This window comes from Phyllobates terribilis, unplaced genomic scaffold (genome assembly GCF_046119375.1).
Source record: "Phyllobates terribilis strain yellow unplaced genomic scaffold, ASM4611937v1 Scaffold_95__1_contigs__length_6072419, whole genome shotgun sequence".
NCBI classification, from domain to species: Eukaryota; Metazoa; Chordata; class Amphibia; order Anura; family Dendrobatidae; genus Phyllobates; species Phyllobates terribilis.
Genome location: NW_027362855.1, coordinates 3,896,104 through 3,919,319, shown reverse-complemented (window position 1 = coordinate 3,919,319; position 23,216 = coordinate 3,896,104).

Here is a 23,216-nt window from a genome sequence, read left to right as displayed (position 1 = left end):
CCGCAGAGTGAAGGCAAAAGGGCCAACAAGTGCTAAGCATCTCTGGGAACTCCTTCAAGATTGTTGGAAGACCATTTCCGGTGACTACCACTTGAAGCTCATCAAGAGAATGCCAAGAGTGTGCAAAGCAGTCATCAAAGCAAAAAGTGGCTACTTTGAAGAACCTAGAATATAAGACATATTTTCAGTTGTTTCACACTTTTTTGTTAAGTATATAATTCCACATGTGTTAATTCATAGTTTTGATGCCTTCAGTGTGAATGTACAATTTTCATAGTCATGAAAATACAGAAAAATCTTTAAATGAGGTGTATCCAAACTTTTGGTCTGTACTGTATGTATTTAACAGTAAAATTATGTCAACAGATATCGCTAATCCACTGGTTAAATAACACAGAGGAAACAAAGGAATATGTTAATCAATAAGACAGTTCATACTCTGGATTGAGGCCATATGCCTGCCTCTCCTTCAATCTGTGTATTCTGTTGCCACCTCGCCTTTTCAAAGGAATAGACTCCAAGTAGCGTAATTGTGAAACGTTATGTCCGGCAGAAACAAGATGAAAGGGAACTGGCAGCATTGTCCTCTTACACCTAATGGTAGATTTATGCTGAGGTGCGCTTTTAAGGGGTTGTACACTAATATTTAAAATATGCCAATGCGTTTTTATAATGAAAAGCAACTTCTTTATAATTACCTTCCTCTGTCAGTGAGCGGCGCTATCACTGGCCGCTCACAGGCAGCACGTGAACCCCCGCTGACGTCCCGTTTATTGAGGCGTGACTCAGCGCTGGGGTCCCCGTGGTGGCTTCTGGGTTGAAGGCGGGGTTACCCCACCGTGTCACACCCAGCATCCACCGCGCGTTTTCCCAATGAATGGGGAGAGGGACAGCATGCGGTGGATGCTGGGTATGACTTGAGGGGATAACCCCGCACACAACCCAGCAGCCACCATGGAACGCGGAAGAGAGAGACCCCCGGCAGCAGTCTGGACTTGTCGTGACATCAGCGGATGTCAGTGCCGGCTGCAGCCGGGGGTTAAGTGATGCCTGTGAGCGGTCAGTCATAGCGCCACTCACAGGCAGAAAAGGAAGAGGGAGGCAATTACAAAGAAGCAGCTTTTCAACATAAAAATGCTTTGCCATATTTTACATAGTAGTGGACAACCCCTTTAAGTACCAGGGACCTGGGTGTATGGATATGTCCAAATCCATAAAGGGGTTAATTAATGCAAAATGGAATGAAAGAATTAAAAATGCCATTAAGTCAAATTCCATTTAGCTAATATGTTACTTTAGACCCAAATTTTAGCCTGCACAATTTATTATGTAATTTCTCCTAAACGCAGCATTGCCCCATACATAGCAGACACTAATATTTTCTAGCTATATACAGTACATAGCATTAAGGGTAAACAATTAAAGCGGTTGTGCCACCATAAAGAATACAGTTAACCAACCAGAAAAGGTGGAAATAAATAGTTTTGTAATTTACAGTGATTCAAAATTATGCTTCATTCAAAAGTTACCAAGCTTTTACTTTTATGAATGCTGCTCTCTGGCGCCCCCTGGCGTTATTCCACTACATCCTGGTAGTGGGTGATCAGCTGGTCGGGTTTGGGCAGTTCCTGTCATAAGAGCTCCCAACCGGCAGTCTGCACAATGTATTGCAAGAAAAGAAATGAAAAATTCCATCTCCAAAAACGTTGTATTAAAAAATTCCAAGTTGTTATTACATCATTTTAAAATCTGATGAGGTCACAAGGTACATGGGGATTCACATAGCAACACGTTTCCAATGCCAACCACCGTTCTTTGTCAAGCTACTATGACATGATTCTGTGATCTTTTAAATATTTCTGAAACCAATATGATGCAGTGACTGGGATTGTATACGAGGGATGTGATATATCCCCCAGAATGTGTACAGAGACCTATTAAATCCATTGGAGTGCATTGCAGTCACACGCTCACCTCCGGCTGCAATGCAGGAATGAAGGTGAGCATTGACCTGGTCAGGCTATCTGGCTAAGGCAGATTAAGTAAAACCCGGCAGGGCCTTCATTTCTTGGGGGAGGCTACAGGAAGGCAGTGGGGCGGCCTCCTCCCTCCAAGCCGGGTTTTCCAGTGGCTCTTGCCACAGGTCCTTTAAAAACCCTGCACTAAGGATTAGTGTGGTTCTATGTTGGAACCTGCTAGAAGCATAGCAGGAAAGCTCATCAGGATTGAGTGTGGCTGAACCCACGCCTGGGAAGGCTCTGCACCTGTCAGGCTCTGAGTGGCCCGGCGCGGCCGTTGCCTATGGCAACCGTTGTTTAAGGACTTGTGTTATCCCAGAGGACTTTTCTGTTTACCGGTGAGTTGCTGAATAAAGCTGTTTATATTGGACTTGCTTGGGTCACTGCCTCAGTTACTGCAGGTTGTGAACACCGCTGCCTTACAGCTTGGTGGAGAATGCGGGCATAGTGACTGAGGCATACCCCACTGGCCGCTGCATGACCACAATCCGGCCGGCCACCTTTCAGCCCCACCCTGTGGACAAAATGGAGGAGCTGTTAAAGCAGCTGGTACTTACCCAGCAGCAGCAGCTGCAGTCTCAGAGGTAGGAGCTGGAACAGCAGCATAATCAGCAGCAGCAGCTACTGTACCAGCAGCAGCAAAAACCAAAGAACTGTTGCTGCAACAGATTGCTGCCCTGCGGGAGACGCCGACGGCACCAGCCCCGGAACGTCGCGAGGCCAGGGACAAGGTTCGCTCAGCGTTGAGGAAGATGGGACCGGAGGACGATGTGGAAGCCTTCCTGACCATTTATGAGCGCACAGAGGAGCGGGAAAACCTACCGGATGGCCAGTGGGCAGATGTGGTGGCTCAGTTTCTGGTCGGCGATGCCCAAAAGGCCTTCTTCGACCTCAGTCGGGAGGAAAAAAGGACTACCAGAGACTGAAAGGTGAGATCCTTGCCCGACTGGGGGTCAATACATACGTGAGGGCTCAGCATGTATTTTCATAGGCTTATGTGGATACCCGACACGCCCGGTCTCAGGCTTATGACCTCCTGCAGCTGGTAAAGAGGTTGCTCCAGCCTGAGACTTTGTCTCCAGCCCAGATGGTGGAGAGGGTGCTGTTGACCGGCTGGTGAGGACTCTGCCAGCCGCTATCCAAAGTTGGGTGGGGCAAGGGGACTCCAGCACACTCGACCAGGTGGTCAGCCTGATCGAGCGCTACTCAGCCATTCAGGACTTTATCCGGGACTCTGCCCCCTCGCGGCTGTCACGCCGATCCCTGCCAAATCAGGAACCTGGAAAGGGGTCGCGTCCCTCTGCTGAGGACAGTCAGCACCGTACCCGTGCTGAAGGGGTAACCTGAAATGAGAGTCGCAGGAGACCAGTTCCCTCCCAAACAGTCATAAGACCTAACAGTACCTCCACCATTAGGTGCTGACGGTGTCAGGGGAAGGGACATGTGGTTGCTAACTGCCCCCTAACTACGGAACCCATGGACTGCGGGATTATCCACCGGGTCTCAATGTACGCCCAGACTGTCTGCACTGCGATCGCCGACCCCCCTGACAGTGAACCCCAACTGTGTCAGGTACTGGTTAATGGGTACCCCACAGAGGCCCTCCTAGATTCGGTGAGCCTAGTGACTTTGGTACATGGGTCGATGGTGGCAGGAGACAACCTCAGTGGACGGACTGTCGGGGGTTGTGTGCATTCATGGGGACCTCCGAGAGTACCCAACCGCAGGTAGTTTTATCCAAGCCATGTGGAGACATAAAACATGTGGTGGGGGTGGTAAAAACTCTTCCCTATGGGACTGTGTTGGAAAGAGACTTGCCCCCCGAGCCGGAAGTGTCCCGGGGCACGTTTGGGACAGTTCAGCTACAGGATGCCACTCTGACTCGGGCGCGGGAAAGGGTGTTAGAGGTAAATGGCGTAGCTCAACAGCTCCGTGCAGATACTGTATTTACACGCATGGTAGTCAAGAGTGAGTTGCTCTATAGGGTAGACAAAATCAGGGACCAGGTCGTGGAACAGTTAGTGGTATCTCAGTTGTACCGTCTGCAGTTGGCACACACACACCTGCTGGGTGGACACTTGGGGGTTAAAAAGACGTAAGAGCGTATATTGCAGCGGTTCTTTTGGCTGGGGATTTACGCGGAGGTCCAAAAGTACTGTGAATCCTGCCCTGAATGTCAGTTGACCACACCCACCGCAAGTTTCCGTAGCTCATTGGTACCCCTGCCAGTAATAGAGGTACCTTTTGAAAGGATTGCAATGGACTTGGTAGGGTCCATTGTAAAATCCGCTCGTGGGCTTCAACATATACTGATGGTCGTCGACTGTGCCACCCGGTGCCCGGAGGCTATACCGCTACGCCACACCTCGGCATAACAAATTGCACGGGAGCTGTTTGCCATGTTCTGTCGCCTTGGACTACCTAAGGAGATCCTGATGGATCAGGGGACCCCTTTTATGTCCAAAATGACAAGGGAAGTGTGCAAACTGCTAAAAATTAAACAATTGCGCACCTCGGTGTACCAACCTCAAACCGACGGGCTAGTAGAACGGTTCAATAAAACCCTCAAGTTCATGTTAAAAAAGGTGGTTTCTAAGGACGGAAGGGATTGGGACATGTTGCTACCCTATTTGATGTTCGCCATCCGTGAGGTACCCCAGGCTTCCACAGGGTTCTCTCCCTTTGAGTTATTGTACGGCAGACACCCTAGAGGTCTGTTGGACGTAGCCAAAGAGACGTGGGAACAAGAGCCGACTCCACATAGGAGTATAACTGAACACGTGGCTAGCATGCAGGACTGGATCGCGGCGATCATGCCCATCGTGAAAGAACATTTGTTAGATGCCCAGGCAGCCCAGAGGCGCACATATAATAAAAGAGCCAGAGTCAGGTCTTTTAACAAGGGCGATCGGGTGTTAGTACTTGTACCCACAGCCGAGAGTAAGCTCATGGCCAAGTGGAAAGGGCCATATGAGGTTCGAGAAAAGGTGGGGGAGGTAAATTACCAGGTGTATCAGCCCGGAAGGAGGAAATCTTAGAAAGATCGAGAGTGGTTAGTTACAGACATCACTCCGGGCATATCACCAGAGAGTTCTCTACCTTCAGCCAGGGATGCGTCCGGGGGAGAGGTCAGGATAAGTGATGCTCTCACTAAATAGCAGCGACGGGCAGCTCGCTCACTGGTGCAGCAGAATACCGACGTGTTCTCAGAGCTACCGGGTAGGACTACAGTTCTCCAACATGACATTGTCACCAAACCTGGGGTAAGGGTGCGAAAGAGACCGTACCGGGTAACCGAAGCCCGGAGGCAAGCCATCACGGCTGAGGTAAAACAGATGCTCCAGTTAGGCGTCATCGAGAAATGACAGAGTGGGCTAGCCCCATTGTACTGATTACGAAACCAGACGGATCGTTACGCTTCCGTAACGATTTCCGAAAATTAAATGAAGTGTCGAAGTTTGACCTTTATCCAATGCCCAGGGTGGATGAGCTGATTGAGAGACTGGGGTAGGCCCAGTACTTTACCACGCTCGATCTCACCAAGGGTTACTGGCAGGTACCTCTCACGAAATCGGCGGAGGAAAAGACCGCCTTGATAACTACGGAGGGTCTATATCACTATGCGGTCTTACCTTTTGGGTTACATGGGGCCCTGGCTACATTCCAGAGGTTGATGGACATAGTGCTCAAGTCTCATCAGTAGTACGCCTCCGCATATCTAGATGATATTATCATCTTTAGCACCGACTGGCATACGCATCTATCCCAGGTACAAGCAGTGCTGGATTCTCTCAGAGTCGCTGAGTTAACGGCAAACCCAAAAAAATGTGCGATAGGGCTAGAGGAAGCCCAATATTTGGGGTATGCGATTGGCCGAGGAGTTATCAAGCCCCAAATCAATAAAGTTGAGGCCATAAAAAATTGTCCTAAACCGTCAAATACACAGCAGGTGAGGGCGTTCCTTAACATCCTTGGGTATTACCGCCGGTTTATACCTAATTTTGCTGGGAGAACGGCGGCCCTGACCGATCTCTTGAAAGGAAAAAAATCAGTAATGGTTCAGTGGAACCTTCAGGCAGAAGAAGCCTTTCAGTCCATGAAGTTGGCCCTGTGTGAACAGCCGGTCCTCATCAGCCCCAACTTCAAGGAAACTTTCATTGTACAGACAGATGCCTCAGAAGTAGGCCCAGGGTGCCAGTGGCGACTTTGCCAATCCTGGTGTTATGTGGCAAATGCCAAGTGTCCTGCACGGTGTTGGGCTGTGAGCACAACCCCCATCTGTGGACGTCAGACCCTCATACCACCCTCATGGAGTCGGTTTCCAACTGATTGTGCAGACACATGCACATTTGTGACCTGCTGGAGGTCATTTTGCACGGCTCTGGCAGTGCTCCTCCTGTTCCTCCTTGCACAAAGGTGGAGGTAGAGGTCCTGCTGCTGGGTTGTTGCTCTCCTACGGCCCTCTCCACATCTCCTTTTGTACTGGCCTGTCTCCTGGTAGTGCATCCAGCCTCTGGACACTACGGTGACAGACACAGCAAACCTTCTTGCCACAGCTTGCATTGATGTGCCATCCAGAATGAGCTGCACTACCTGAGCAACTTCTGTGGGTTGTCGAGTCCGTCTCATGCTACCACAAGTATGAAAGTACAACCAACATTCAAAAGTGACCAAAACATCAGCCAGAAAGCATTGGTACTGAGATATGGTCTGTGCTCCCCACCTGCAGAACCACTCCTTTATTGAGGGTGTCTTGAAAATTGCCAATCATTTCCATCTATTGTCTATTCCATTTGCACAACAGCATGTGAAATTGATTGTTAATCAGTGTTGCTTCCTAAGTGGACAGTTTGATTTCACAGAAGTTTCATTTACTTGGAGTTATATTCTGTTGTTTAAGTGTTCCCTTTATTTTATGAGCAGTGTATTTGATATGTAACTTTCTATGTATTTGTCTCATTGGTCATGTAATGGGTGTGATCTCATTGGTCATGTAATTGGTGTATTACTTGTAATTGGTTTCGGAAATATTTAAAAGATCACAGAATCATGTCATAGTAGCTTGACAAAGAAAGCTGGTTGGCTTTGGAAACGAATTGCTATGTGAATCCCCATGTACCTTGTGACCTCATCAGATGTTAAAATGATGTAATAACAACTTGGAATTTTTTAATACAACTTTTTTGGAGATGGAATTTTTCATTTCTTTTCTTGCAATACATTGTGCAGACTGCCGGTTGGAAGCTCTTATGACAGGAACTGCCCAAACCCGACCAGCTGATCACCCACTACCAGGACGTAGGATAATAACGCCAGGGGGCGCCAGAGAGCAGCATTCATAAAAGTAAAAGCTTGGTAACTTTTGAATGAAGCATAATTTTGAATCAATGTAAATTACAAAACTGTTTATTTCCACCTTTTCTGGTTGGTTAACTGTATTCTTTATTGTGGCACAACCGCTTTGTTTACCCTTAATGCCATGTACTGTATATAGCTAGAAAATATTAGTGTCTGCTATGTATGGGGCAATGCTGCGTTTAGGAGAAATTACATAATAAATTGTGCAGGCTAAAATTTGGGTCTAAAGTAACATATTAGCTGAATGGAATTTGACTTAATGGAATTTTTCACTTCTTTTTTGCATTGATTCCAAGTGTGACCACACGTTGTTCCTGGCTTCAACACACTGAAATCCTGGAGGGTGAGCTGACTTCCATTTGTTCTCTATTGTTATGCACAATGTATTCTTTGTCACAAGGCCCCCTGCTGTAAACACAGAGTGTCTGTCATTCACCCCCTCCCCCTGTGCTCATAGCTGATCTCCAGGTGGGACACCTCCTCCCCCTGCTTCATAGCTGATCTCGGGGTGAGACACTCCCTCCCCCTGCACTCACAGCTGATCAACAGGTAAGATACTCCCTCCCATTGTGCTCACAGCTCATAGCTCATCTCCAGGTTAGACACCCTCTCCCCCTGTGCTCATAGCTGATCTCCGGGTGAGATACCTCCCCCCTGTGTTCACAGATGATCTCCAGGTGAGATACTCCCTCCCATTGTGCTCACAGCTCATAGCTCATCTCCAGGTTAGACACCCTCTCCCCCTGTGCTCATAGCTGATCTCCGGGTGAGATACCTCCCCCCTGTGTTCACAGATGATCTCCAGGTGAGATACTCCCTCCCATTGTGCTCACAGCTCATAGCTCATCTCCAGGTGAGATACCCCCTCCCCCTGCGCTCACAGCTCATCTCCGGGTGAGATCATCTGCTTCACAGACTTGAGAGCCCGATAGCAGGGAAACACTTCCCATACTTAGTCTGCGAAGCAGATGATCTCACCCAGAGCTGAGCTGTGAGCACAGGGGGAGGGGGTATCTCACTCGGAGATCAGCAGTGAGCGCAGGGGGAGTATCTCACCTAGAGATCAGCAGTGAGCACAGGGGGAGGGGGTATCTCACCTAGAGATCAGCAGTGAGCGCAGGGGGAGGGGGTATCTCACTCAGAGATGATCTGTGAGTGCAGGGGGAGGGGGTATCTCACTCGGAGATGAGCTGTGAGTGCAGGGGGAGTATCTCACCTAGAGATCAGCAGTGAGCGCAGGGGGAGGGGGTATCTCACTCGGAGATGAGCTGTGAGTGCAGGGGGAGGGGGTGTCTCACCTAGAGATCAGCAGTGAGTGCAGGGGGAGGGGGTATCTCACCCGGAGTTGAGCTGTGAGTGCAGGGGGAGAATCTCACCTAGAGATCAGCTGTGAGTGCAGGGGGAGGGGGTATCTCACCTAGAGATCAGCAGTGAGCGCAGGGGGAGGGGGTATCTCACCTAGAGAGCAGCAGTGAGCGCAGGGGGAGGGGGTATCTCACCTAGAGATCAGCAGTGAGCGCAGGGGGAGGGTGTCTCACCTAGAGATCAGCAGTGAGCGCAGGGGGAGGGTGTCTCACCTAGAGATCAGCAGTGAGCGCAGGGGGAGGGTGTCTCACCTAGAGATCAGCAGTGAGCGCAGGGGGAGGCTGTCTCACCTAGAGATCAGCAGTGAGCGCAGGGGGAGGGGGTATCTCACCTAGAGAGCAGCAGTGAGCGCAGGGGGAGGGGGTATCTCACCTAGAGATCAGCTGTGAGTGCAGGGGGAGGGGGTGTCTCACCTAGAGATCAGCAGTGAGCGCAGGGGGAGGGGGTATCTCACCCGGAGTTGAGCTGTGAGTGCAGGGGGAGGGGGTATCTCACCTAGAGAGCAGCAGTGAGCGCAGGGGGAGGGGGTATCTCAACTAGAGATCAGCAGTGAGCGCAGGGGGAGGGTGTCTCACCTAGAGATCAGCAGTGAGCGCAGGGGGAGGGTGTCTCACCTAGAGATCAGCAGTGAGCGCAGGGGGAGGGTGTCTCACCTAGAGATCAGCAGTGAGCGCAGGGGGGGGGTGTCTCACCTAGAGATCAGCAGTGAGCGCAGGGGGAGGGGGTATCTCACCTAGAGAGCAGCAGTGAGCGCAGGGGGAGGGGGTATCTCACCTAGAGATCAGCAGTGAGCGCAGGGGGAGGGTGTCTCACCTAGAGATCAGCAGTGAGCGCAGGGGGAGGGTGTCTCACCTAGAGATCAGCAGTGAGCGCAGGGGGAGGGAGGTATCTCACTTGGAGATGAGCTGTGAGTGCAGGTGGAGGGGGTATCTCACCTAGAGATCAGCAGTGAGCGCAGGGGGAGGGGGTATCTCACCCGGAGATTAGCTATGAGCTCAGGGGGAGGGGGTATCTCACCCGGAGATCAACTGAGAGCTATGAGCAGAGGAGGAGGGGGTTTTCTGACCCAGAGGTGAGCTGTGAGCACATTGGGAGGGGGTATCTCACCCGGAGATCAGCTGTGAGCGCAGGGGGAGGGGGTATCTCACCCGGAGATCAGCTGTGAGCTATGACCTCAGGGGGAGGGGGTATCTCACCCGGAGATCAGCTGTGAGCTATGAGCAGAGGAGGAGGGGGTTTTCTGACCCAGAGGTGAGCTGTGAGCGCATTGGGAGGGGGTATCTCACCCGGAGATCAGCTGTGAGCTATGAGCAGAGGAGGAGGGGGTTTTCTGACCCAGAGGTGAGCTGTGAGCGCATTGGGAGGGGGTATCTCACCCGGAGATCAGCTGTGAGCTATGAGCACAGGGGGAGGGGGTGAATCACACACAGGTTGTGCTTACAGCAGGGGGCCTTGTGACAGAGAATACATTGTGCAGACTGCCGGTTGGGAGCTCTTACGCCAGGAACTGCGCAAACTCGACCAGCTGATCACCCACTACCAGGACGTAATGGAATATCGCCAGGGGGCGCCAGAGAACAGCATTTGAAAAATAAAAGCTTGGTATCTTTTGAATGAAGCATAATTTTGAATCACTATAAATTACAAAACGATTTATTTCCACCTTTTCTGGTTGGTCAATTGTATTCTTTATGGTGGCACAACCGCTTTAAGTTTAAAATTTCACATTTTTCTAAATTTTTAGAAAATCTGGGATATTTTCATGAATAACAACAAAACGTATTAATTTAAAATTTACCAGCTGCAACAGGTACAATTTGTTCCAAAAAGAAGATCAGAATATCAGAATGACTAGCAGAAGCATTTCAAAGTTATTACCAAATAAAGTGACGTTTCAGATATGAAAAATGGGGCTGTCAGAAAGGTTAATACTGATTACCATGAGACAGGGTTAAGAAACATGAAATGGTAATGTGCAGTACATACCTATGCTCAAAAGTGCAGGCATATCATGCCAGTAATAAAAGGAAATACTGATTAGTCAGGGTGATAAAACAATGTATGTAACATGTAGGTGTGTGGTATGTATAAATATCTTTTTTTTTTTTCAGTGCCCAGCATAAAGTGACTACAAGAAGTAGGATTTTAGTTAATACCTCACTGAACACAAGAACAGTTTCCAAAATACTAACAAGACGGAGTTTCACAGAACATTTTTTTCACCCATAGCATGAAAGTAATGTTAATATCATAACTTTCATTACAAAATCTTCAGTTTTACCCAAATTCAGTGATGCACCCTACACCAAAACTACTACATCTAGTATTTTGTATGACCTCTATGATTGTTAAGGACAGCACCAAGTCTTCTACACATGGAACGAATAAGTTGGTGACATAAAGTAACATCTATCTCTTTCTATTCCTCCAGAACGACCATTTTAGAACCTAAATGTAGAGCCCTTCTAACTTGTCTCTTCAGAATTCCTCGGTATGTCCTGCACTTCTGTGATGCGTGTTGGAGTACTTGTAAGATGTGTGCAGCTTATTCTTGTGATCTTTCTGATATGTGCACATCTACTTGTGTAATTTGTGCACTGTGCTTGTGTGACATCTCTCAAGTCTACGCTGTGCTTGTGTGACATCTCTCAAGTCTGCGCTGTGCTTGTGTGACATCTCTCAAGTCTGCGCTCAGCTTGTGTGACATCTCTCAAGTCTACGCTGTGCTTGTGTGACATCTCTCAAGTCTGCGCTGTGCTTGTGTGACATCTCTCAAGTCTGCGCTGTGCTTGTGTGACATCTCTCAAGTCTGCGCTGTGCTTGTGTGACATCTCTCAAGTCTGCGCTGTGCTTGTGTGACATCTCTCAAGTCTGCGCTCTGCTTGTGTGACATCTCTCAAGTCTACGCTGTGCTTGTGTGACATCTCTCAAGTTTGCGCTGTGCTTGTGTGACATCTCTCAAGTCTGCGCTGTGCTTGTGTGACATCTCTCAAGTCTGCGCTGTGCTTGTGTGACATCTCTCAAGTCTGCGCTGTGCTTGTGTGACATCTCTCAAGTCTGCGCTCTGCTTGTGTGACATCTCTCAAGTCTACGCTGTGCTTGTGTGACATCTCTCAAGTCTGCGCTGTGCTTGTGTGACATCTCTCAAGTCTGTGCTGTGCTTGTGTGACATCTCTCAAGTCTACGCTGTGCTTGTGTGACATCTCTCAAGTCTGTGCTGTGCTTGTGTGACATCTCTCAAGTCTGGGCTGTGCTTGTGTGACATCTCTCAAGTCTGCGCTGTGCTTGTGTGACATCTCTCAAGTCTGCGCTGTGCTTGTGTGACATCTCTCAAGTCTGTGCTGTGCTTGTGTGACATCTCTCAAGTCTGCGCTGTGCTTGTGTGACATCTCTCAAGTCTGCGCTGTGCTTGTGTGACATCTCTCAAGTCTGCGCTGTGCTTGTGTGACATCTCTCAAGTCTGCGCTGTGCTTGTGTGACATCTCTCAAGTCTGCGCTGTGCTTGTGTGATGTGTCTGGTGTGTGATGCACTCATGTTACTTGTATGACAAGTGATTTTTTGATTTGTGCCTAACATGTTTTTATTGCATCAAATAATGTTACTTAAAGTGAATTTCTGTTTTAATTCTTTTACTGTCCTTAGGCTTGCCCTAGAGAAAAACAATAAAATCAGGGATACTCTCAGGGTCAGCAATTCCTCTTCCGCTACTGCCCTGGTCTTTGTTTTCAGGCTGCAGCCGTGATGTCCTGACTAAAACACGTGACTGCTGGAGCTTAAAGGGGTTATCCCAGAAACAAAAGTTCATTTTAAAAATGGTCTGTGTCTGACCGTGTATGGAAAATACCACAGCTCCTGAGCGGAGGAGGAAGCCAAAGACAATACAGACATTACATCAGGGGATCACAAAGGATTCATTTTGAGAGGTAAAATATTGTTTAAACACAGGCAGTGAAATATTTTACCTCACAAAATGAATCAATCCTATGAGATCCCGTGCTGGAATGTCTGCATTGTCTTTTGCAGCCTTCCCTGCCCAGGAGCTGTGGTATGATCAGACCATGTTCCGCACACGGTCAGACACAGCCAATTTATAAAATTAACTTTTGTTTGTAGGAAAACCCTTTTAATGACTGAGCTCAGCAGTAATGCCAAGGTAGATGGAACAAGCTGCTGACCCTATGATTGGCTACAGTGGTCACATGAGATATTACCACTGCAGCCTGTAAACACGGACAGGCCAGGAGCATAAAGACATCAATAGACTAGGTGAAAATGAGTAACTCTGATTTTATTATTTTTAGACTAGGTGAAAATGAGTAACTCTGATTTTATTATTTTTAGACTAGGTGAAAATGAGTAACTCTGATTTTATTATTTTTAGACTAGGTGAAAATGAGTAACTCTGATTTTATTATTTTTAGACCAGGTGAAAGTGAGTAACTCTGATTTTATTATTTTTAGACTAGGTGAAAATGAGTAACTCTGATTTTATTATTTTTAGACTAGGTGAAAATGAGTAACTCTGATTTTATTATTTTTAGACTAGGTGAAAATGAGTAACTCTGATTTTATTATTTTTAGACTAGGTGAAAATGAGTAACGCTGATTTTATTATTTTTAGACTAGGTGAAAATGAGTAACTCTGATTTTATTATTTTTAGACCAGGTGAAAATGAGTAACTCTGATTTTATTATTTTTAGACTAGGTGAAAATGAGTAACTCTGATTTTATTATTTTTAGACTAGGTGAAAATGAGTAACTCTGATTTTATTATTTTTAGACTAGGTGAAAATGAGTAACTCTGATTTTATTATTTTTAGACTAGGTGAAAATGAGTAACTCTGATTTTATTATTTTTAGACTAGGTGAAAATGAGTAACTCTGATTTTATTATTTTTAGACTAGGTGAAAATGAGTAACTCTGATTTTATTATTTTTAGACTAGGTGAAAATGAGTAACTCTGATTTTATTATTTTTAGACTAGGTGAAAATGAGTAACTCTGATTTTATTATTTTTAGACTAGGTGAAAATGAGTAACTCTGATTTTATTATTTTTAGACTAGGTGAAAATGAGTAACTCTGATTTTATTATTTTTAGACTAGGTGAAAATGAGTAACTCTGATTTTATTATTTTTAGACTAGGTGAAAATGAGTAACTCTGATTTTATTATTTTTAGACTAGGTGAAAATGAGTAACTCTGATTTTATTATTTTTAGACTAGGTGAAAATGAGTAACTCTGATTTTATTATTTTTAGACTAGGTGAAAATGAGTAACTCTGATTTTATTATTTTTAGACTAGGTGAAAATGAGTAACTCTGATTTTATTATTTTTAGACTAGGTGAAAATGAGTAACTCTGATTTTATTATTTTTAGACTAGGTGAAAATGAGTAACTCTGATTTATTATTTTTAGACTAGGTGAAAATGAGTAACTGATTTTATTATTTTTAGACTAGGTGAAAATGAGTAACTCTGATTTTATTATTTTTAGACTAGGTGAAAATGAGTAACTCTGATTTTATTATTTTTAGACCAGGTGAAAGTGAGTAACTCTGATTTTATTATTTTTAGACTAGGTGAAAATGAGTAACTCTGATTTTATTATTTTTAGACTAGATGAAAATGAGTAACTCTGATTTTATTATTTTTAGACTAGGTGAAAATGAGTAACTCTGATTTATTATTTTTAGACTAGGTGAAAATGAGTAACTGATTTTATTATTTTTAGACTAGGTGAAAATGAGTAACTCTGATTTTATTATTTTTAGACTACGTGAATATGAGTAACTCTGATTTTATTATTTTTAGACTACGTGAAAATGAGTAACTCTGATTTTATTATTTTTAGACTAGGTGAAAATGAGTAACTCTGATTTTATTATTTTTAGACTAGGTGAAAATGAGTAACTCTGATTTTATTATTTTTAGACTAGGTGAAAGTGAGTAACTCTGATTTTATTATTTTTAGACTAGGTGAAAATGAGTAACTCTGATTTTATTATTTTTAGACTAGGTGAAAATCAGTAACTCTGATTTTATTATTTTTAGACTAGGTGAAAATGAGTAACTCTGATTTTATTATTTTTAGACTAGGTGAAAATGAGTAACTCTGATTTTATTATTTTTAGACTAGGTGAAAATGAGTAACTCTGATTTTATTATTTTTAGACTAGGTGAAAATGAGTAACTCTGATTTTATTATTTTTAGACTAGGTGAAAATGAGTAACTGATTTATTATTTTTAGACTAGGTGAAAATGAGTAACTGATTTTATTATTTTTAGACTAGGTGAAAATGAGTAACTCTGATTTTATTATTTTTAGACTACTTGAATATGAGTAACTCTGATTTTATTATTTTTAGACTAGGTGAAAATGAGTAACTCTGATTTTATTATTTTTAGACTAGGTGAGAATGAGTAACTCTGATTTTATTATTTTTAGACTAGGTGAAAATGAGTAACTCTGATTTTATTATTTTTAGACTAGGTGAAAATGAGTAACTCTGATTTTATTATTTTTAGACTAGGTGAGAATGAGTAACTCTGATTTTATTATTTTTAGACTAGGTGAAAATGAGTAACTCTGATTTTATTATTTTTAGACTAGGTGAGAATGAGTAACTCTGATTTTATTATTTTTAGACTAGGTGAAAATGAGTAACTGATTTTATTATTTTTAGACTAGGTGAAAATGAGTAACTCTGATTTTATTATTTTTAGACTAGGTGAAAATGAGTAACTCTGATTTTATTATTTTTAGACTAGGTGAAAATGAGTAACTGATTTTATTATTTTTAGACTACGTGAATATGAGTAACTCTGATTTTATTATTTTTTGACTAGGTGAGAATGAGTAACTCTGATTTTATTATTTTTAGACTAGGTGAAAATGAGTAACTCTGATTTTATTATTTTTAGACTAGGTGAAAATGAGTAACTCTGATTTTATTATTTTTTTTCCCTAGCGCAAGCCGATGAGCACAAAAATAATTAAAATGAAAGTCCCCTTTAAGAAGGGGGGGCCATACACAATTCTTGCACAGGGACCCTTTGGTCTCAGTGCCCGCCCCTGCATGAGACGTTATAATAATTCATAAATCATATGGTTTTGATTGGCTGCTCCTAGTAAGAACACAATAAAATAAGCTCTAGTGGGCTGTGTGCCCACTATGCGTTTTTTAAGCGTTTCTGCAGCGGCAATTACGCTTAAAAAACGCTTGGTAGGAGGTCTGCAATGTTCCCCAATGATAATCCACATGTGCTGTGCACATGCTGCGGAAATATCCGCTGCGGATTATTATTACAGAAAAAAGCGCAGCACTACCAACTATTTTGCGTAAGCGCAGCGTTTTTGCCGCCATTGACTTGCATTGAATCGCATAATATCTGCATGACTACATGTACACATGCTGAAATTAAGCAATTCAATGTGCGGATGCAGAAGAGGAGACTCTCATCCAGACCCGGGTACCATAGTACCTGTAAAAAAAAAATTAAAATTAAAAAAAACATTATACTCACCTTCTGATGGCCTGCGGTCTTCTCTCCGGTGTGTCTTGGCTCCCCGGTGGCTCGTCAACGTCAGCGGTCATGTGACCTGTCACCTGACTAAATTACATCATGGAAGGTCCTTTTACACCACCACGGGCCACCAGGGAGACCGGAGAAGGAGACCGTGGGCCATCGGAAGGTGAGTATAATGGATTTTTTTAGAGTTTTTACCATTTTTATTCTTTTTTTTAACTAACTTGGTCACACGGTTGCATGGATTTATATAGTGTGACCAAGTTGTCAAGCACTTTTCCAAGCCAAAATCTTTTAGAAAACGCTTGACAACCCGCATGGGAAATCGCATGTGCTAAACGCGTGACAAACGCTTGTCCCGGGCTGAAAATACGCATGTAAAATCTGCATGAGTTTTTTCTGCCAGGGAGATGCAGAAAAGCTCAGGAAAAATCCGGAGCGTTTCTGCATTGTGGGCACATTGCCTAATAGTGGCAGTGGATCAACATACTTAATTCTCATCAATAGTAAGCAGTATAAATTAATATAACTTTGCTTAATATTTCCACTAATATTCTTAAATTCAGTGTGTTGGTTTAGCCCTGCACTACAGTCACAGTATTTCATGTGAGCCCTTGAGAAAACTAATTGCCGACCCCCGATCCATGCTCTGTTAACCCCTTTACACCTCTTTACAGCATTACTCACTGTTTCCGGCAATGTGATTGCCGGAAACAGAGGAGCACCGATCCTAGGCTGCAGATCAAAGAGCACCGATCCTAGGCTATTGCTAGGACACCCCAGCCCTGGCCCCAGACTGCTATGATCGGTGCGATCGCCGATCACATCGATCGCACCGATCGTAGCGCGACAACAGGACGGACATGGGGCGGTGACCGGCTTGTGACCTGCCTGTCACTGCCCCATGACCCCCTGTAATGTAATCAAAGTCCCCAGACTGCTGTGATTGGAGCGATCGATGATGACATCGATCGCTCCAATCAGAGTTCCTGAATACAGATGACCGGGCTGTCATAGGGAGGTGTCACCTCTCTGTGACCCCCTGTGGTGCGTGCTCTGCTACAGCCATGTCTGATTGGTGCAATCAATGTCACCAATCAGATGGCTAGGGCACAGCATGCACCACAGGGGGTCACAGAGAGGTGACACCTCCCTGTGACCGCCCGGTCACCTGTATTCAGGAACTCTGATTGGAGCAATCATTGATGACATTGATTGCTCCAATCAGATTATCTGACTACCTCCACCTGTCACCACCCCATCATCACCCTGTGACCGCCCTGCAGACCCTCACACTTGGTGAGGATTTCTACAGAGCGGTCACATCTGATGTGTGTGTGCTGAGCCTTGTAGTGCCACAGAATATTCTGTGACACCACAAGACCATCTTCTCTCCTGTTCCAGTCGCTGCTGCTGCTCCTGGATCTTCTGCTCCAGCGTCCTGGGTATCCTGCTCCAGAGCCTGCTGCTGATCCTGCTGCTGATCCTGCAGAGAAGACTTTGGTAAGTCTGTTCTCCCCTCATCCACCCCAATCCCCCCTCCCCCCTCTTTTTACCCCCCCTTACCACCATTCTTTTTTCTGCGTCCTGCAGCGGTCTCCAGCTCCGGTCCGAGTCTCCAGCTCCGCTCCCGGTCACCAGCGCCAGGCTCCGGCACCGGGCTCCCGGTCACCAGCGCCGGGCTCTAGTTCCAGGCTCCCGGTCACCAGCTCCGGTCTCCTGCTCCGGGCTCCGTCTCCTGTTCCGGTCCTGCTGCTGATCCTGTTGACCCCTTGGTAAGTCCATCTCTGATCTCCCCTCATCCACCCCAATCCCCCTCTCCCCACTCCCCCATCTTTTTACCCCCCTTCCCACCCCAATCTCCCTCACCCCAGTGTCCCTGTTAATTCTCTTGGTTCTGTTCTCCAGCTCCAGTACCGGTCTCCTGCTCCGGGCTCCCGGTCTCCTGCTCCGGGCTCCCGGTCTCCTGCTCTGGGCTCCCGGTCACCAGCGCCGGTCTCCTGCTCCGGGCTCCCGGTTTCCTGCTCCGGGCTCCCAGTCTCCTGCGCCGGGCTCCTGGTCACCAGCGCCGGGCTCCCGGTCCAGGCTCCTGATCCTGAAAGAAGAACAGAGAGGACTTTGGTAAGTCATCTCTGATCTCCCCTCAACCACCCCAATTTCCCTCTTCCCACTCCCCACACATCCGTGCGCACATCCAGCAGCCGCCGAGTATTGATCGGTGACATCGTTGCTGTTTGCACCACATACAGAATTTCCCTTTTTCCACACACTCTAAACAAAGTATTGACACACACACACTCTAAATAAAGTATGAACACACACGCACCACATACATAAAAAACAATGTCCCGCTCATCCCAAACTCGCTATTCAGCGGAGGAGGCATACGCTATTCTTGCCACCGACACTGACAGCGAGGGCGAGGATCCCACATTTATTTAATTTTCCGACTCGTCTTCCTCTTCTTCCTCCTCTTCCTCCGGTTCTGCTGGACTGCCCCGCCATCGCCGCAGGAGAGACAATGATCCAGCGCTCCCCACTACTGATCCCATATGGACCTCGCCCCCCGAAAATGATGCACCACTGATTACTGATTTTGTGGCGGAATCAGGAATCAAGTTTGACACCACCGGCCTCACAGAAATAGACTTTTTCAAAGTCTTTTTCTCTGAGGATTTTGTAAACCTCATGGTGGGCCAAACTAATTTATACGCTCATCAATTTTTGGAACAAAACCCCTCTTCATCATTTTCTAACTGGTCTCCTGTAGACACAGTAGAAATGATGAAGTTTTGGGGCCTGGTCCTTCTTATGGGGATCCTGAACAAGCCCGAACTTCGGCAATACTGGAGTGTTGACGTTTTGTATAACACTCCAGTGTTCCGAATGGCCATGATCTGGAGACGCTTTCAGGCCATCCACAAGTTCTTGCATTACCAAGATAATGCAAGGTGTCCTGCACGCGATGACCCGAACTTTGATCGTCTTTTCAAAGTTCGGCCGGTCATCGAACACTTCAACAACAAGTTTGCTGAAGTGGACGTGCCCCAAAGGGACATCTGCGTGGATGAGTCCTTAATCTCTTTTAAAAGGCGGCTTGGATTCCGGCAGTACCTGCCCAGTAAGAGGTCCAGGTACGGGATCAAGCTGTATAAACTTTTTCAGAGTACCTCAGGGTACACTCACAAGTTTAGAGTTTATGAAGGGAAGGACTCCCAGATTGAACCCCCTGAATGCCTCCCCGTTCTGGGAGTGAGTGGGAAAATTGTGTAGGACTTGGTGCACCCACTGCTGGATAAAGGTTATCACCTCTTTGTGGATAACTTTTATACAAGTATCCCGCTCTTCAAGTCCCTCTCTGCGCGACGTACTGCAGCCTGCGGTACTGTCCGCAAAAATTAGAAAGGCCTCCCAAAGACGCTAATTGGGCAGCTGCTCAGAAGGGGTGAGAGCAGAGCCCAATGTAGCGACCACCTGCTGAAGGTCAAGTACAAGGACAAGAGGGATGTCCTTTTGTTGACCACCATACATGGTGATGGCAGCACCCTCAGCTCTGTAAGAGGTTCCACTACACAGGTCGCCAAACCAGACTGTGTAGTGGGGTACAAGTACATGGGGGGAGTTGATCTTTCAGAAAGGCCAAGGTATGGTATAAGAAGCTGGCCGTGCACATTGTACAGATGGCAATGCACAACGCTTTCCTTCTGTCACAATGTGCAGGCCAGACTTCTACGTCGTACCTTCACTTCCAGGAGACTGTTATCAAGGCCCTGATATTTGGCAGCGGTGACAGAGCAGGCCCTAGTAGTTCCGGAATTGAAGGACTGAGAATTGTACCAGGCCAGCATTTCCCAGGGCAGATCCCTCACAGCGGAAAAAAAGGAAAGTCACAAAAGAGGAGCCGAGTGTGTTATAAAAGTGGAATACGCAAGGACACCATTTATCAATGTGACAACTGCCCTGACAAACCTGGCCTGTGTATGAAAGACTGCTTCAAAAGGTACCATACTTCGATGGACTATTAAATTAATTTCTGACGTATGAGAACCTGACAAACACTACACAACTGACGTAGTGTTCGTCAGGTTGTCATACATCAGTTGTGTAGTGTTCATCAGGTTGTCCTACACAACTGATGTATAACACTACTGTTAGGTGTCGGTCTGGTGCTGGATTCGAAATGGGTCCAGGACCTTCTATGGTCTCCCATTTCAGTCCAGCCAGGGCTGATGCTGCTCAGAGTCACCGTCAGCCCCAACGCCTAGCTGGTCCGCGAGCACTGTTTATCTCCCAGGTAGTTGTGCCTAGCAATGTTAAGCATAGGTTGCAGAAGGAGACAGGGCTTGTGGAATCTAAGTCCAGGATTTGCCGAACTGAGCATGTCCGTGACCTGGCGGATCATGATTGGTGGGTTGGCACTCACCTGACCCGGTGACCTGCCACCGACTGATTGGTCCACGGGTAACATCACCAATGGCGCGTGGGTAAGGGCTTAGTCTTTAAAAGGCCCCCCCACAAACATGGCGCAGCGCTCAGATCATTTTGCAAGTGTTGTTTGTGTGGACGAGTGTATTCCACGTGCTCTCTAGCTGCTCTCTCCGTGACCTGCCGATGCCAGAGTTAGCTTGGCTAATTAGCGTAGGTCACTCAGGCAGGCTTAGATTTGCTTAGGCAGGTAGCTACGTCTAGCAGCCTGGCTCAGCCAAAGGAGTCTCCTAATACCTCGAGCAGCCTGCAGACACCCTGTCCACGGCTATCGCCTGTCAGCCACGTGGAGTAGTAACCTTCTGTCAGGTGGCACGCCGGCTGGAGGCACGTGTACCCGTCGCGTAGTCATACACGCATCTAGCGCCAATCCCTACAGCGTAGCGCCTGTATCGAAGACAGGGCTACTGCTTTCCCTCCAGTCGCACGTCTCCCTGCAGGTCTTGGAGATTGTGTGAACCGCTGAAGCCAGCTCCGTGTGCATTAACACGGAGTGGTTCTTCAGTTAAGTAGGTGCTATCCCGGTCACTCTTCTCCCGTGCAGTTAACGGAGATAGAGCGAACCGCTATACCCGTTCATGTGTGCGGTAACACGGAAGGGTTTAACATTTAAGTTGGTTGCGTACCTTTCCACCCGGAAAGTGTTCGGCAGCAGTCCTCCAGGCTGCATCGCGGACCCCGAGGTCGGTTGCGTTCCATTTTAATAAAGTTGTCTGCAACCGCCCTCCTAACAACTACATTATAAAATTCAAAAATCAACTACCACTACCAAAAAGGGGGCACTTGTTGGGCATTTCCACTGTTTAGGCACATCAGGGGTTCTGAGAACGTGACATCACGCCCACAGACCATTCCATCAAAGTCTGCGTTCAAAAGCGTCACTCCTTCCCTTCCGAGCCCTGACATGCGCCCAAACAGTAGTTTTCTCCAACACATGGGGTATCTGCATACTTAGGAGAAATTGCACAACAACTTATGGGGTGCAATTTCTCCTGGTACCCTTGTGAAAATACAAAAATTGGGGTCTAAAATAAAATGTTAGTGAAAAAAAGTTAAATGTCCATTTATTCCTTTCACGTTCAATTAATTGGTGTGAAGCACCTGAAGGGTTAATAAAGTTCTTGAATGTGGTTTTGAGCACTTTGAGGGGTGCAGTTTTTAGAATGGCGTCACTTTTGGGTATTTTATGTCATATAGACCCCTCAAAGTGACTTCAAATGTGATGTGGTCCCTAAAAAAATTGTTTTTGTAAATTTTGTTGTAAAAATGAGAAATCGCTGGTCAACTTTTAACCCTTATAGCTCCCTAACAAAAAAAAAATGTTGGTTCCAAAATTGTGCTGATGTAAAGTAGACCTGTGGGAAATGTTATTTATTGCAAAATTTTCTAAATTTTCGCCAAATTTCCATTTTTTTCGCAAATAAACGCAAGTGATATCGAAGAAATTTTACCACAATCATGAAGTACAATATGTCACAAAAAAACAATCTCAGAATCAGGGAGATCCGTTGAAGCGTTCCAGAGTAATTACCTCATAAAGTGACAGTGGTCAGAATTGTAAAAATTGGCCCGGTCATTAACGTGCAAACCACCTTGGGTTGTAAAGGGGTTAAAGGGAATCTGTCAGCAGGTTTTTGCTATGTAATCTGAGGACAGCAGGAGATAGCGGCTGAAACACAGAATTCAGAGATGTGTCACTTGTCAAAGTGCGTGCGGTGTTGCTTAGTAATTGTCAAGGATTTATCAAGAAGAGATTAACATTGCCGGACAACACTAGTCCAGCAACGCCCCCTGCTGTGATAAGCAGCACACCGTCTATGGACTTTGTACATGGAGAGCCTGGTGTGGGTGGGGACAGCTTTCTCAGCTCTGCTTCATTCTAAATCTAAAAGCTCTGATTGGGTCTGAACTGCTGCACCCAGTAATCTAAGTGATACATTGATAGATTCAGCTTCTATTTGTCTACATTACGCTCCTCTCAGATGAGAAGTAAAACCTGCCGACAAATTCCCTTTTAGATTTTATTGCCGGTGTCAAGCTATTATTTATATGTACATTTTATAAAACCTATAAAAAGTTTGGAATCAATAAAATATAAAGTCATAGATTTCATTATACCTTCTGAATGCTCGTAGAGTTGTCCGCTAGGCCCACTTGCACTGCAGATTTAAGAAAAAAAAAGACATTACTACATGCATGTAAGAATTATTAACTACAATAAAAAATGGTTCTTTCCTTAAAGGGAACCTGTCACCTGAAAAAAACACAATCAGCCTGCAGATATGGGGATAATCTCCAGATTAACCCTGCTCTGAACTTTATTTCTCCCGGCATCCATTGGATTCAGTCACCGCTCTGTGTATAGTGAGAAGTGGCTGCAAACACTCCCCTGCACTGACTTACAGCAGCTCAGCAGTAGGGCCGGCTGTCAATCACTGGCGGGGACGAGGTTACAGC